Raw genomic sequence first — 14,405 nt, 5'->3', positions numbered from 1 at the left:
TGTGCTGCGATTTCCGAGAGTACGCCGCGACCTACGGCCGTCATTTTTGGCCACCTTGCTCAGATCCCCCCCTCCGCCGTATGTGTGCCGAGGATGTTTCCCATCGATGAAAAATGACAGAGATATTAATGTTTTTACAAAATTCCCTACTCTCCCCATCTCCTCTTCCCCCCCCCTCTCTCTCTCCCCTCCATCCCCTCCCCTACCTCTCCCTCCCTGCTCCCCACCTCTCAGCACCCCCTCTCTCTCCCCCTCACTCTCACCCTCTCTCTCTCCTCCCCACCTTTCCCCCCTCACCCACTCTCCCTCTTCTCCTCCTCTCCACCCCCTCTCCCTCTTGCCCCTCTCTCTGTGTCTCTGTCTCTCTCTGTCTCTGCCCCTTCTCTCTCTGCCCTCACTCTCTACCCCCCCCTTCTAGGTGTGACTGCAAGTTGGGGGCTATGCATCAATAGATAGGGTGTTTATGGGGTAAAAGGAGCAAATTAATAATATTAATATAATATCAAGGGGGGTAATTAGCGTGAGTGCGGGGGAGGGGGGGGGGGAAGATAGTTAGTGTGTGTGATGCTGCCTGCCGCCTCCCCCTCCCCCACAACCGCACGTTGGGGGAACAGACAGTAACATCCTCTTTCTCAGTGATGCCATGACCAGCATGAGACTTGTGAAGGCGAACCCAAGGCATTCACAATCATAATGGTAATCTGCTTACGGCTGCCCAGTACAACTTGGCTCTAGATCTTTTAAGTCCACATGTACAACATTTGACAATATTTGACTACTATCAAGAAGCCCAAGTAAAACTGAAGCTAACAGACATCATTGAGGAAACACTGTAGCTGGAGTCATTCCACAAACAAGATGACTGTGCTTGTTGATACAACTGCCTCTCTGTTTGGTTACAGTGTGGAAACAGGCCCTTCGGCCCACTGACTAGCGATCGCCCATACACTAGTTTATCCTACATACCAAGGACAATTTACTGAAGTGAATTAACCCACAAACCTGCATGTGGGAGGAAACCTGAGCACCCGGAGAATACCTACGGTCACAGGGAGAACGTAAAACTCTGTTCAGGCAGCACCCATAGTCAGGATCAAACCCAGGTCTCTGGCACTGTAAAGCAGCAACTCTAATGCCTCCCATTCAGTCCCCTTCCCCAATCACTGGACAACAATAATCAGACTAGAGTCACAGGTCCATCCATCTTCAGCTACTTCAATGAACACTTCTTTCATAATGTCAAAAATGAAGCTGTCAATACAATGTTCGGTTCCATTCATTAAGGTCTGCACCACAAATGTACCAGACGATCATCACAAACAGTCTCACAACATAAACCTGACATTGAGTGGCAAGACTGTCACCCAGCCTCCCATCATCACTGTCCTGATATCATTAGGTGGCAAATCACTTTGGTGGCAAAAACAGGAAAGTAGACTACTATCTGAATGGTGGCTGATTAGGAAAAGGGGAGATGCAACGAGACCTGGGTGTCATGGTACACTAGTCATTGAAAGTAGGCATGCAGGTGCAGCAGGCAGTGAACAAAGCAAATGGTATGTTAGCATTCATGGCAAAAGGATTTGAGTATAAGAGCAGGGAGGCTCTACTGCAGTTGTACAGGGTCTTGGTGAGACCACAGCTGGAGTATTCCGTACAGTTTTGGTCTCCTAATCTGAGGAAAGACATTCTTGCCATAGAGGGAGTACAGAGAAGGTTCACCAGACTGATTCCTGGGATGGCAGGACTTTCATATGAAGAAAAAAAGACTGGATAGACTCGGCTTGTACACGCTAGAATTTAGAAGATTGGGGGGGGATCGTATAGAAACTTACAAAATTCTTAAGGGGTTGGACAGGCTAGATGCAGGAAGTCCAGAACTGGGGTCACAGTTTAAGGATAAGAGGGAAGTCTTTTAGGACCGAGATGAGAAAATCATTTTTTACACAGAGAGTGGTGAATCTGAAATTCTCTGCCACAGAAGGTAGTTGAGGCCAGTTCATTGGCTATATTTAAGAGGGAGTTAGATGTGGCCCTGGTGGCTAAAGGGATCAGGGGGTATGGAGAGAAGGCAGGGATGGGATACGGAGTTGGATGATCAGCCATGATCATATTGAATGACTGTGCAGGCTTGAAGGGCCGAATGGCCTACTCCTGCACCTATTTTCTAGGTTTCTATGTTTCTATTAGGATCTGAAACCTAGATAGACAGGCAATGTTAACATTGTGACTGCGAGAGCAGGTTGAAGTGTCTCCTAAAGGCACGCGTCTCCTCCAATTGACTAGACAAAGCCATTCCACAATCACAAGCCACAAATCAGTAGTGTAATGGAATATTCTCCACAAGTTTGAAAAAGAGCTTGTAACCATGAAGACACAGCTACCGCTTGACTGACTCTCCATTCATCAGCCAAAACATTTCTTTTCACCAACATTACACCGTGCTGCTTTATGTACCGCCTACAACATACGCCAGTTATGCAGCTTGACCACTCCAATAGCACCTCTCAAGTTGGCGAAACATACCATACAGGAAGACATGGTCAACAAATAGGTGGGAACCATATAACCATATAACAATACAGCACGGAAACAGGCCCATCTCGACCCTTCTAGTCCGTGCCGAACACATAATCTCCCCTAGTCCCATATACCTGCGCTCAGACCATAACCTCCATTCCCTTCCCATCCATATAACTATCCAATTTATTTTTAAATGATAAAAACGAACCTGCCTCCACCACCTTCACTGGAAGCTCATTCCACACAGCTACCACTCTCTGAGTAAAGAAGTTCCCCATCATGTTACCCCTAACACTTCAGTCCCTTAATTCTCAAGTCATGTAACCTTGTTTGAATCTTCCCTACTCTCAGTGGGAAAAGCTTTTCCACGTCAACTCTGTCTATCCCTCTCATCATTTTAAAAACCTCTATCAAGTCCCCCTTAACCTTCTGCGCTCCAAAGAATAAAGCCACCAGAAAGAAGCAAGGAACTGTACATGTTGGAATCCTGAGCAAGTGATGGAGGAACTCAGCAGGTCAGGCTGCATCGGTGATAGAAACGTGACTAAAATCTGAAAGAGTCCTGTCCCAAAATGTCAGAACACCACCACGATTAGGTTTCCCTCCAAGTCACAGATCATATATACACACCTGTGCTTTTATGTTGACCAAGTCTAAATCTTGAGCATGGTGGAAGCAGCTTTGAAGAAGAACTAAAGCAGTTCAACAAGTCAGCTCATCACCTTCCCAAAAGTAAATATAGATGATGGGAAAAAATGCCAATCTTGTCAGAGATGCGCAAGTGACAAGAAAATTAATTTTCAAAATGTATTTTCAAAAAATAAAGACAGGCAGGAAAATAAATGGTTCAAGAATAATAGCAATTCTGTCGACTTCCTTCAAATACCTTTTCCCTAGCTCTGTTCATCGATAGGGTTACAGCAGAGAGCACAATGACTGGAAGCATCATGGCCTGGTTCAGTAACTCAAGTACACAGGAAAAAAGACTGCCGAAAGTGGTAAACCTTGGCTGATCTATCATCGGTACTGGCCTCTACCGTGAAAGGGATCTACAGGAAGTCTCAAATATCAAAGACCCACACCAACCTTGCCATCTCACTACTACCATTGGGAAGGTAGTACGGTTCAAGAACAGTTTCTTCCCAACAATCCCTTGAACACTACAAAACACCAATCCCCGGATTTTGTTTTGATATTTAGGCTTCATACTATTATGGTCTGGTCACCACACATTACTGATTAATAATGCATTGTATTCTCGATTATTGTATTTGTATGTTATTACAATAATGGGACTGTAAAACAGCAGAAAATAAGAATTTAATTGTTCCGCAGCCAGTACACATGCCAATCAAACACTTAAAACCTTGATCTTAAATTATAGAACTGGTTGAAACTGAAGGTATAAGAACATACAATACAGCACTGGAAAGGCTCTTTGGTTTATAATGTCCATACCAAACATGATTCCAAGTTAAACTAATTTCCTGTCTGCACGTAATCCCTATCCCTTCATATCCAAGTGCCTATCCAAAAGACTCATCAATGCCACTATCATACTTGTCTCCACCACCACCCTGGCAGCATATTCCAGATCCCCACCACCCTCTGTGTAAATAAAAATCCCCACACATCTCCTTTAAACTTTGTCCCTCTCACATTAAGGCTATGCCCTCTAGCCTTTAACATTACCACCCTGGGAAAATGTTCTGACTGTCTTAATTTTATAAACATATCAGCCCTCCCATCAACCTCCAAGTACAAGGAAAATCTATTCCTCCCAGTGATAATATTTAAACAAAATGACATAAACTACCTTCATAAAATCTGATCCCATGAATTTAACCTTCCCTCTTCCCCCAAACTCCAAGCACAACGCAAGTAACAGAAAATTACCCATGTTCATTTGTAATGGCCGATGATGGCTTACAAAGCGAAGGCAAGAGGGGACAAAACCAAGTATCTCTAAAATATAATGTACAGCATCAGCATATCCATAATTGAAAATATATTCCAAAGATTAAATCTGAAAGAGGGCCAGTCAAAGTAATGATATCTTTAGTAAAATCAAGGATGACCACATTTTCAGGCATATTGTGGTTTCAAAACAAGTTATCCTAATTACTAAGATAAAAACATTAAAATTGAGACCACGTGCAGACAAGTATCAACCATTGTGCTTTTGCAAAATGCAAAGTCCATCAATTTTCAGAGAACCAAGTTGATAAAAATAAACGTTGTCGATTTATTTCCTTGCCTTCCCCCCACAAATTTTGCGAGAGCGAATTTTATTCTTCATGGCAAATTTTTGGATGGTCGTTTGTGAATTCCATAAGCAGGGCTCTCGCTTATCTTTTTTTCCTTGTTGCCAGCCGGGCAACCTAGGCAGCTTTTTTAGGCTTGCATGACACGTGCGATAATGTGCTCGGACGAAGTGCGTAGTTACCAGTCAGAATTATGGTCAATGAAGCATTCACATATTATTTCTGCTTCAAATAAAGTCACAAACTAAACATATTCACCAATCAAGATATGACATATACCACAATGACATGCAGCAAAATTACAATACAGTATCTCATCTCTTTTTACATGTTGCAATGAATGCAATTTCTATTATTTCTTTCCACTTCCAAACAAAATTCTGGTTGGATTATTCAGCGTATGATCAACCTCGGTGAGACCAAGTGCAGGCTTGGCGATCGCTTCGCACAATACCTACACTCAGTTCGCAATAACCAACCTGATCTCCCGCTGGCTCAGCACTTCAACTCCCCCTCCCATTCCAAATCCGACCTTTCTGTCCTGGGCCTCCTCCATGGCCAGAGTGAGGCCCACCGCAAATTGGAGGAACAGCACCTCATATTTCGCTTGCCTAGTTTACACCCCAGCGAACATTAGCTTCTCAAATTCCAGGTAGTCCTTGCTTTCTCCCTCCTTCCCCTCCCAGCTCTCCCTCAGCCCACTGTCTCCGCCTCTTCCTTTCTTCTTCCCATCCCCCGCATCCTCAAATCTGTCTGAAGAAGGGTCTCGACCCGAAACGTCGCCTATTTCCTTCGCTCCACAGATGCTGCCTCACCCGCTGAGTTTCTCTAGCATTTTTATCAACCCATTCACACAGGTTCTGTTATCCCACTTTCCTCACCCACTCTCTACACATTAGGGGCAATTTTACAGAGACATGTTAACCCACAAAGCCAATATGCCTTTGGGATGTGGGAGGAAACCTCCATGCTTGCAGGGATAATGTGCAAATTCAACACAGACAGTGCCCGAGGACAGGATCGAACACAGATCTCTGGCGTGTGAGGCAGCAAGTCCACCAGCTGTGCCACTATATTTTATTTTCCAACACACACAAAATTATACGTTGATAATTTTGGTTACTAAATAAAAAGAAACTATCCATTTTCAGTCTTAAATCTCTAAGTGACGCTATGTCCCCCTGTACAGCTACTGTATGTTTTAATTCAGTTCAAGACTTTGGGGCAGTACATTGGCCATAGAGTCGCTGCCTAAAATTGCCAGAGACCTGGAATTGGTCCTGAATATGGGTGCTGTCTGTGTGGAGTTTGCTCCTTTTCCCTTTGATTGCATGGGTTTTCTCTGGGTGCTCTTGTTTCCTTCCACATTCCACAGGAACCTTTTTCAGACCCAACCCAAAACGTAATATTTTCCTTTTGTCCAGAGATTCTGTCTGACCTGTTGAGTTACTCCAGCTTTTTGTGTCTATCTTCTGTTTAAACCAGCATCTGCAGTTCCTTCCTACACACACGATACTATACAATAGAACTTTATTAATCCCATGAGGGAAATTGTGTGTGTCTGTGTGTGTTATATATTCATATATAAATATACACTGTTTTGTTTTCTCGTTTATAACATTGTTTACAGAGTACTATGTTCACATATTCTGTTGTGCTGCTGGAAGTAAGGATTTCATTGGGGCGTGAGAGAATAAAACACCCTCGACTTACGTCGCTAATGTGTGGGATAGATCTAGTGTACGGGTGATCGGTGGTCGGCGTGCACTCAGTGGGCCGAAGGGCCTGTTTCCATGCTGTATCTTTAAATTAAACTAAAAACACTAAAACCAGAGGAAATCTAAAGGAGGGCCTCTACCCGAAACGTCACCCAATTTCTTCTGTCCAGAGATGCTGGCTGCTCCATGGATTCCCCCCCGCACAATTAAAGCATGGGATAGTCTTCACCCTACTTCACCCAAACAGAATCAGACAGAAAAAATTGGCTATTTTTTCCCCCAAGAAACCTTTTTTGTTTAAGTCCAAGTCAAGAGTCAAGAGAGTTTTAGTGTCATGTGTCCCAGATAGGATAATGAAATTCTTGCTTGCTGTAGCGCCACAGAATATGTAAACATAATACAGAACAGGAGATAAAAGTTCAGTGTGTATATATACCATAGACCATATATATATATATATAGATATATATATATATATATATAGATATATAGATATATAGATATATAGATATATATATATATATATACAATAAATAATCAGATAAAATGCAATAGGCTGTTATTTTTCAGAGTTTGGAGGTGGTGTTTAAATTCTCTTTAAATTCCATTTCGAATATTTTTGGAGGGCCAGGAAACCAAGAAGCAAGAGTTACTCCAGGGAGTCACTCCAGCTCCAGCGCGTGAGTCTGCGTTGGTTTTCAGTGGTCGGCACATGCGCACAACCACAGTTTATGATGTGCTGGCCAAAGATCTTCGTTATAGGATCTTTGGTGCTGGCCGTGGTTGTGCGCATGTGTAAGGCGGCCGGCCGTGCCGACGGACGAGGAGCGGGCGGAGGCAGAGAGTGACAGAGAGAGAGAGAGAGAGAGAGAGAGAGGCCCGCTCAGAATTAAACTATAGGTGTTCCGGGTACTTGCCAAGCCGGGCAAAATGGCATGGATTTTAGGTTGCCCGCAGGGGACTGTAGGTTGCCATTGGCAACCGGGCAACCGCTAATTTCGAGCCCTGATAAGGACAATTTTTTGTTACCTGAACAACTGCAATACAGGGGGTTATCTTGTTTTAGATTATTTCCATTCTTACGAATGGTATTTTTCAACTTTAATTACTACAAAATCAAATTCTACACAGCATCGTTGCAATCGTTTTTTTACCACAGAATGTTTTAGCTATGGAATGAAATGAATCCGGAAGCAGCAGCAAAATATTAACATTATATGGTCAGGACAACCAAGAAAACAATTACTCTGTAAACAGACATGATGAACCTTAATTTACTTATTTTACTTTTTAGAGATACAGCATGGAAACAGGCCCTTTGGCCCACGCCGACCATGACATTACATTATCCTACACACTAGGAACAATTTCCAGAAGCCAATTAACCTCAATGTTTTGGAGTGTGGGAGGAAACTGGAGCACCCTGTTAAAACCCACACGGTCAGGGGACAAAGGTACAATCTCCTTACAGACAGCACCCGTAGTCAGGATGGAACCCGGGTCCTTGGCATTGTAAGGCAGCAACTCTACCGCTGTGCCACTGCACCTTACCTTAATGAATATCTTAATGTGCGAAAAAAGTTAAGAATTAAACATAGCAACGTTTGGCTACACTCCAGAAAATGAATCAGTAACTTTCAGTGCCAGTAACAAGGTACAATGGGAACCAATCTTAATTTGACCTTTGCTCAAGTAATATAAAATGCCAGGGACACAAGAGACTGCAGATGGAATCCTGAGCAAGACTGAAGAAGGATCCCGGCCCAAAACATCATCTATCCATTCCCCTATAGAGATGCTGCCTGGACCACTGAGTTCCTCCAGCAGTTGTTTTTGCTTAATATACTGTCTCAATCTACGCATTGGATGTCACAGCAAAAGAAATAACCATCCATGCCCGTCTCCAATTTATTTGAACACCATAACAACATATTTTCTATTCCTTTCTCCTGCTGTACCTACTTAGCATGACATTGTCAACAATACCAGGCAATGGGTGCCAGAGGTACATTCTGACTTAATTTTCAAATACCTTGTGTACGTTTTAAACAGATATCTTGAAGATCACAGTGTTAATCACAAATTTTTCTGTGGAACAAGACCTACAAAACAAAAAATCTATATTTTGGCCCCATGGACATAAATTAACCACGTGCTTTTGACTAATAAGATGGGGAAAAAACAGATTCCAGTTTACTTTATCAATGCATTCCATATCTGGCATATGAGATGATTGCATGAAAATCACATCTTTCTCAATGGCAAATTAGGTCACCCTTGACATTTCATTAAATGGTGACTATTTTAAACGACACATGAACAGTGAAAGTGTGTGTGATTGAATGGCTGTTTGAAGCTCACTCCTGCACTAATTAACTCACCCATTCGTCAAAGAGTTGGGTGGTTTATTGTCATATGTTCCAAAACGGAACAATTAAATTCTTTCTTGCAGCAGCACAACAGATATGCAAACATAGTATAATAGACAATAGGTGCAGAAGTAGGCCATTCGGCCCTTCGAGCCAGCACCACCATTCAATGTGATTATGGCTGATCATCCCCAATCAGTACCCCGTTCTTGCCTTTTCCCCATATCCCCCGACTCCGCTATTTTTTAAGAGCCCTATCCAGCTCTCTCTCTTGAAAGCATCCAGAGAACATGCCTCCACCGCCCTCTGAGGCAGATAATTCCACACACTCACAACTCTGTGAGAAAAAGTGCTAAGTAACAAGTTATATTCTTGGCCTCTACCTAGAATTATTTCAAATCTGAAATCTTCATATTTCCTTTACTCCATTTCAATTCTGCCATCACCATTTTCTTTAATGTCAAAGATAGCTTTTATTTGCTTTAAAACAAAAAACGCGAAAACTCTTAATATATTTGTGTGTCTACATTCAATTTTGCTAATGTTATACCGAGTAGTACTAGCATCTCTCTTTTTTCTCACACATAGCACAATTGCCACATGGCTCCCTGAGGTGATGTCCCTTCCCTTGTTTGAGGGGTGCCTGTGTAAAATGAACAAAGCAGCTCAGACACATGGAACAGCAGCACAACAACTCAGCAGGTTGTGCCACTGCAAGTTCAGGTCGACACGAGAGAAGAAAGTGCACATGCTGGAATCTTGAGCAAAACACAAAGCTGTGGAGGAACTCAATGGATCAGGCAGCATCTGTGGAGGGCATGGATAGATGACGTATTGGGTCAGAATTATGAGATCCGCACTCTTCTGAAGTCCAGACACCGGGCATTCATGTCCGAAGGTACTGAGGACTAACAAGAAGTCCAGATACAACATTAGTAAGGCCACCAAAAGGCCAAACAGAACTTCTGCTCCAAGCTGGAGGATGAGACGGATGTTCGGCAGCTGTGGCGGGGCCTGAATGCAATCACCTCCTACAAGGCGAAATCAGGAGGCAGCACACATGTCAGCGAAACATCATTCCCTGACAAGCTCAATGCGTTTTACGCATGCTTTGATAGGGAGAACACAGATGTGCCTTCTCGAGCCCCCATTCGCTGTGATGGTATTTCGGTCACGGTCACAAAAGTTGATGTCAGAAAATCCTTCAGAGGGGTGAAACCTCGGAAAGCGCCTGGACCTGATGGCATACCCGGTTGTGTTCTAAAAACCTGTGCGGACGAACTGGCTGGAGTTTTTACGGACATTTTCAACCTCTCATTTCTGAGGTCTGAGGTTCCCACCTGCTTTAAAAGGGCATCAAGAAGAGCAAGGTGACGTGCCTCAATGACTATCGACCAGTGACACTAACGCCGGTGGTGATGAAGTGCTTTGAGAGGTTGATCATGGCGCAAATCAACTCCTATCTCGACAAAAACCTGGACCCACTGCAGTTCGCTTACCGCCACAACAGATCAACAGTGAATGCAATCTCGCTGGCACTCCACTCCGTTCTGGACCACTTAGACGACAAAAACTCATATGTCAGGCTATTATTCATTGACTACGGCTCAGCATTTAATACAATCATTCCCTCCAAGCTGGTTACCAAACTCTCAGAACTGGGTCTCTGCGCATCCCTCTGCAATTGGATTCTTGACTTCCTCATTCACAGACCACAGTCTGTCCGTATTGGTGGGAATGTGTCAGCCCCGATAACCCCCACGGAGCACATCAAGGCAGCGTGCTCAGCCCCCTGCTGTACTCACTCTATACTCATGACTGCGCAGCCAGTCGCAGTGCGAACTCCATCATCAAGTTCGCTGACGACACCACTGTTGTGGGGCGTATCACTGATGGGGATGAGTCAGAGTATAGAAGGGAGATCAACCGTTTGACCAAATGGTGCCAGCACAATAACCTGGGTCTCAACACCAGCAAAACCAAGGAACTGATTGTGGACTTTGGAAGGGGTAGGATGGGGACCCATAGTCCCGTTTATATCAATGGGTCGATGGTGGAGAGGGTCAAGAGCTTCAAATTCCTGGGCGTGCATATCTCTGAAGATCTCTCCTGATCCGAGAACACTGATGCAATTATCAAGAAAGCTCATCAGCGCCTCTACTTCCTGAGAAGATTACGGAGAGTCGGCATGTCAAGGAGGACTCTCTCGAACTTCTACAGGTGCACAGTAGAGAGCATGCTGACCGGTTGCATCGTGGCTTGGTTCGGCAACTTGAGCGCACAGGAGCGGAAAAGACTGCAAAAAGTTGTAAACACTGCCCAGTCCATCATCGGCTCTGACCTCCCCTACCATCGAGGGGATCTATCGCAGTCGCTGCCTCAAAAAGGCTGCCAGCATCATCAAGGATCCACACCATCCTGGCCACTCACTCATCTCCCCGCTGCCTTCAGGTATTTATTTATGCCTACTATATTATTCTGTTGTGCTGAAGCGAAGCAAGAATTTCATTGTCCTATCTGGGACACATGACAATAAACTCTCTTGAATCTTGAATCCTCCTTCAGACTTATTCTGAACAATCATAGGCATGAAGAAGTGGAGCAACGTTCTGAAGACAGATGCAACCTGACCAGTTGAGTTCCTTCAGCACATGGTGTTTTGCTCAAATTCCAACAACCGTAGTTTCTTAATTCTTCTCAAGGAAGCATTACATTATAACAAGACACAAGGAACTGCAGATGCTTGAATCATGAGGGAAAAAAACAACGTACCAGGGGAACTCAAGTTCCAACCCGAAGAAAGGTCCTGATGCAAAACATTACCTGTTAATTCCCCCGCAGATGTTGCTTGACCTGCTGAGCTCCTCCAGCACTGTGTGTTGTACGTTACATTACACCTCTCTTTTTATGTGAAAAATAACTTTTCACTACCATCATTTACTTCCTGAGCCTAGGTCTGCGATGCCTTCGTAATCGCAGTCCCTACCAATACAAGTGTTTCTTCTACATCTCTTATGTGGTAATCCAGCAACTACAAACTGAAGGCCCTATTTTATGTTGGAGACACAAGGAAATGGAAATGCTGGAATCTTGAACAAAACACAAAGTGCTGGAGTCTGAAGAAGGGTCTGAACCCGAAACATTACATATCCATTCCCTCCACAGATGCTGCCTGCCCTGCTGAATCCCTCCAGAACTTTGTGTTTTGTATTTCATTGCATCTGCTTTCATCTGAAAAATAACCTACTTCCTGAGCCAAGGCTAATTACATGCCTTTGCAAAGTCCCTTTCAACTTGAGGGTTTCTTTTACATCTATTATGGATATTCCAGCAAATATGAACAGGGTCAACAATTCTGATCCCAAGGATTCTGATTCCATTCTAGTAAGACACGAGGAATTGAAGATGTTGGAATCTTAATTAAAACTAAAGGCGATGGAGGAACCATTGTCTATCCATTCCCTCCACAGCTGTCACCCGCCCAGCTGAGTTCCTTCAGCTCATTGTGTTTCGCTCAAGATTCCAGCATCTGCAGTTTCTTTTCACTACAGGCCATCAGTCCACTGAAAGAAGAGCAACAATCCTAATGCTGATCTCAAGGGTGCATTATATTACAGCAAGATACAAGGAACTGAAAATCCTCGAATTATGAGTAAAACGCAAGGTGCTTGAGAAACGATCAGGCTGCAAGGGAGGACAAGAGCCCATGGGATTGAAGGGAAGATACTAGAGTGGATAGCGGGCTGGCTCGATGGCAGAAAGCAAAGAGTTGCAATAAAAGGATCTTTTTCAGGTTGGCTGCCAGTGACTCGTGGAGTTCCGTAAGGGACGGTGCTGGGGATGCTTCCCTTCACGTTGTGTATTAATGAGTTGAATAAGGGGATTGAAGGCTCTGTGGCCAAGTTTGCAGATGACGCTAAGATAGGTGGAGGGGCTGGCAGTGTAGAGGTAGCAAGGATTCTGAAGAAGGACTTTGACAAGTTACGAGAGGAGGCAGGAAAATGTCAGATTAAATTCAGTATAGCACAGTGCGGAGTCATACATTTTGGTAATGAAGGTGTAGATTATTTTCTAATGGAGAGATAATCCAGAAATCAGTGGTGCAAAGGGACTTGGGAGTGCTGCTGCAGGGCTCCCAAAAAGTTAATTTGCAAGTCAAATCAGCAGTAAGGAAGGCAAATTCAATACCAGCATTTAAATCATGAGGACAGGAATACATAAACAGCGGTGTAATGCTGAAGCTCCATAAGGTGCTGGTTAAACTACATTTGGAGTGCTGTGAGAAAATATGGGCCCCATATCTGAGGAAGGCTGTGCTGGCTCTGGAGAGGCTCAAAGGTTTACAAGAATTAATCCAGGAATGAGTGGGTTAGCATATGATGAGCATTTGACAACACTGGGCTTCAACTTGCTGTAGTTTAGAAGGTTGAAGGGGAGCCTCATTGAAACTTACAGAATAGTGAAAAGCATAGAGTGGATGGGTAAAGGATGTTTCCACTGGTGGGAGAGTCGAGGACCAGAGCTCATAGTCTCAGGATAAAAGGGTGCTCTTTTAGAAAGGAGGCGAGGAGGAACTTCTTTTAGTTAGAGGGTGGTTAATTGTTTTAACTCATTGCCATAGAGGGCTGTGGAGGCCAAGTCAGTGGATACTTTTAAGGCAGAGATAGACAAATTCTTGATTAGAACTGGTGTCAGGGGTTATGGGGGAAATGCAGGAAAATGGAATTAGGAGGCAGAGATCAACTGTGAATGAATGGCGGAGTAGACTCAATGGGCTAAAATGGCCTAATTCTACTCATATAACTTGTGAACGTGTAGATGCGTCCCCAATTCAGATCATGTCATAGGAGCTGAATTAGGCCATTCGGCCCATCGGCCTACTCCACCATTCAATCCTCCGCCATTTCCGCCACCTCCAACGTGATAATCCTCCGCCATTTCCGCCACCTCCAACGTGACCCCACCACTTGCCACATCTTCCCATCTCCCCCCATGTCTGCCTTCCGCAAAGACCGCTCCCTCCGCAACTCCCGTGTCAATTCTTCCCTTCCCTCACGCACCACCCCCTCCCCGGGTACTTTCCGTTGCAACCGCAAGAAATGCAACACCTGTCCCTTCACCTCCCCCCTCGACTCCATTCAAGGACCCAAGCAATCGTTCCAGGTGCGACAAAGGTTCACCTGCATCTCCTCCAACCTCATCTACTGCATCCGCTGCTCTAGGTGTCAGCTGATTTACATCGGGGAGACCAAGCGCAGGTTGGGCGATCGTTTCGCCGAACACCTCCGCTCAGTCCGCAATAACCAACCTGACCTCCCGGTGGCTCAGCACTTCAACTCCCCCTCCCATTCCCAATCCGACCTCTCTGTCCTGGGTCTCCTCCATTGCCAGAGTGAGCAACAGCGGAAATTGGAGGAACAGCACCTCATATTCCGCCTGGGGACCTTGCGTCCGGATGGCATTAACATTGACTTCTCCCAATTTTGCTAGCCCTTGCTGTCTCCTCCCCTTCCTTAACCCTCTAGCTGTCT

At 44.5% G+C, this 14,405-nt stretch overlaps 1 protein-coding gene across 1 annotated transcript in view; it reads right to left on the bottom strand.

Moving 5' to 3' along the window:
* The window catches only part of man1a2 (mannosidase, alpha, class 1A, member 2), a 170,442-nt gene that overhangs the window by 154,689 nt on the left and 1,348 nt on the right, over window positions 1–14,405 (bottom strand). The window lies entirely within an intron of this gene.

The sequence above is a fragment of the Leucoraja erinacea genome, chromosome 13 (assembly GCF_028641065.1).
Source record: "Leucoraja erinacea ecotype New England chromosome 13, Leri_hhj_1, whole genome shotgun sequence".
Lineage (NCBI taxonomy): Eukaryota > Metazoa > Chordata > Chondrichthyes > Rajiformes > Rajidae > Leucoraja > Leucoraja erinaceus.
Note: the sequence above shows the minus strand (reverse complement) of the source record. Positions and strands in the feature narration are given on the sequence as shown.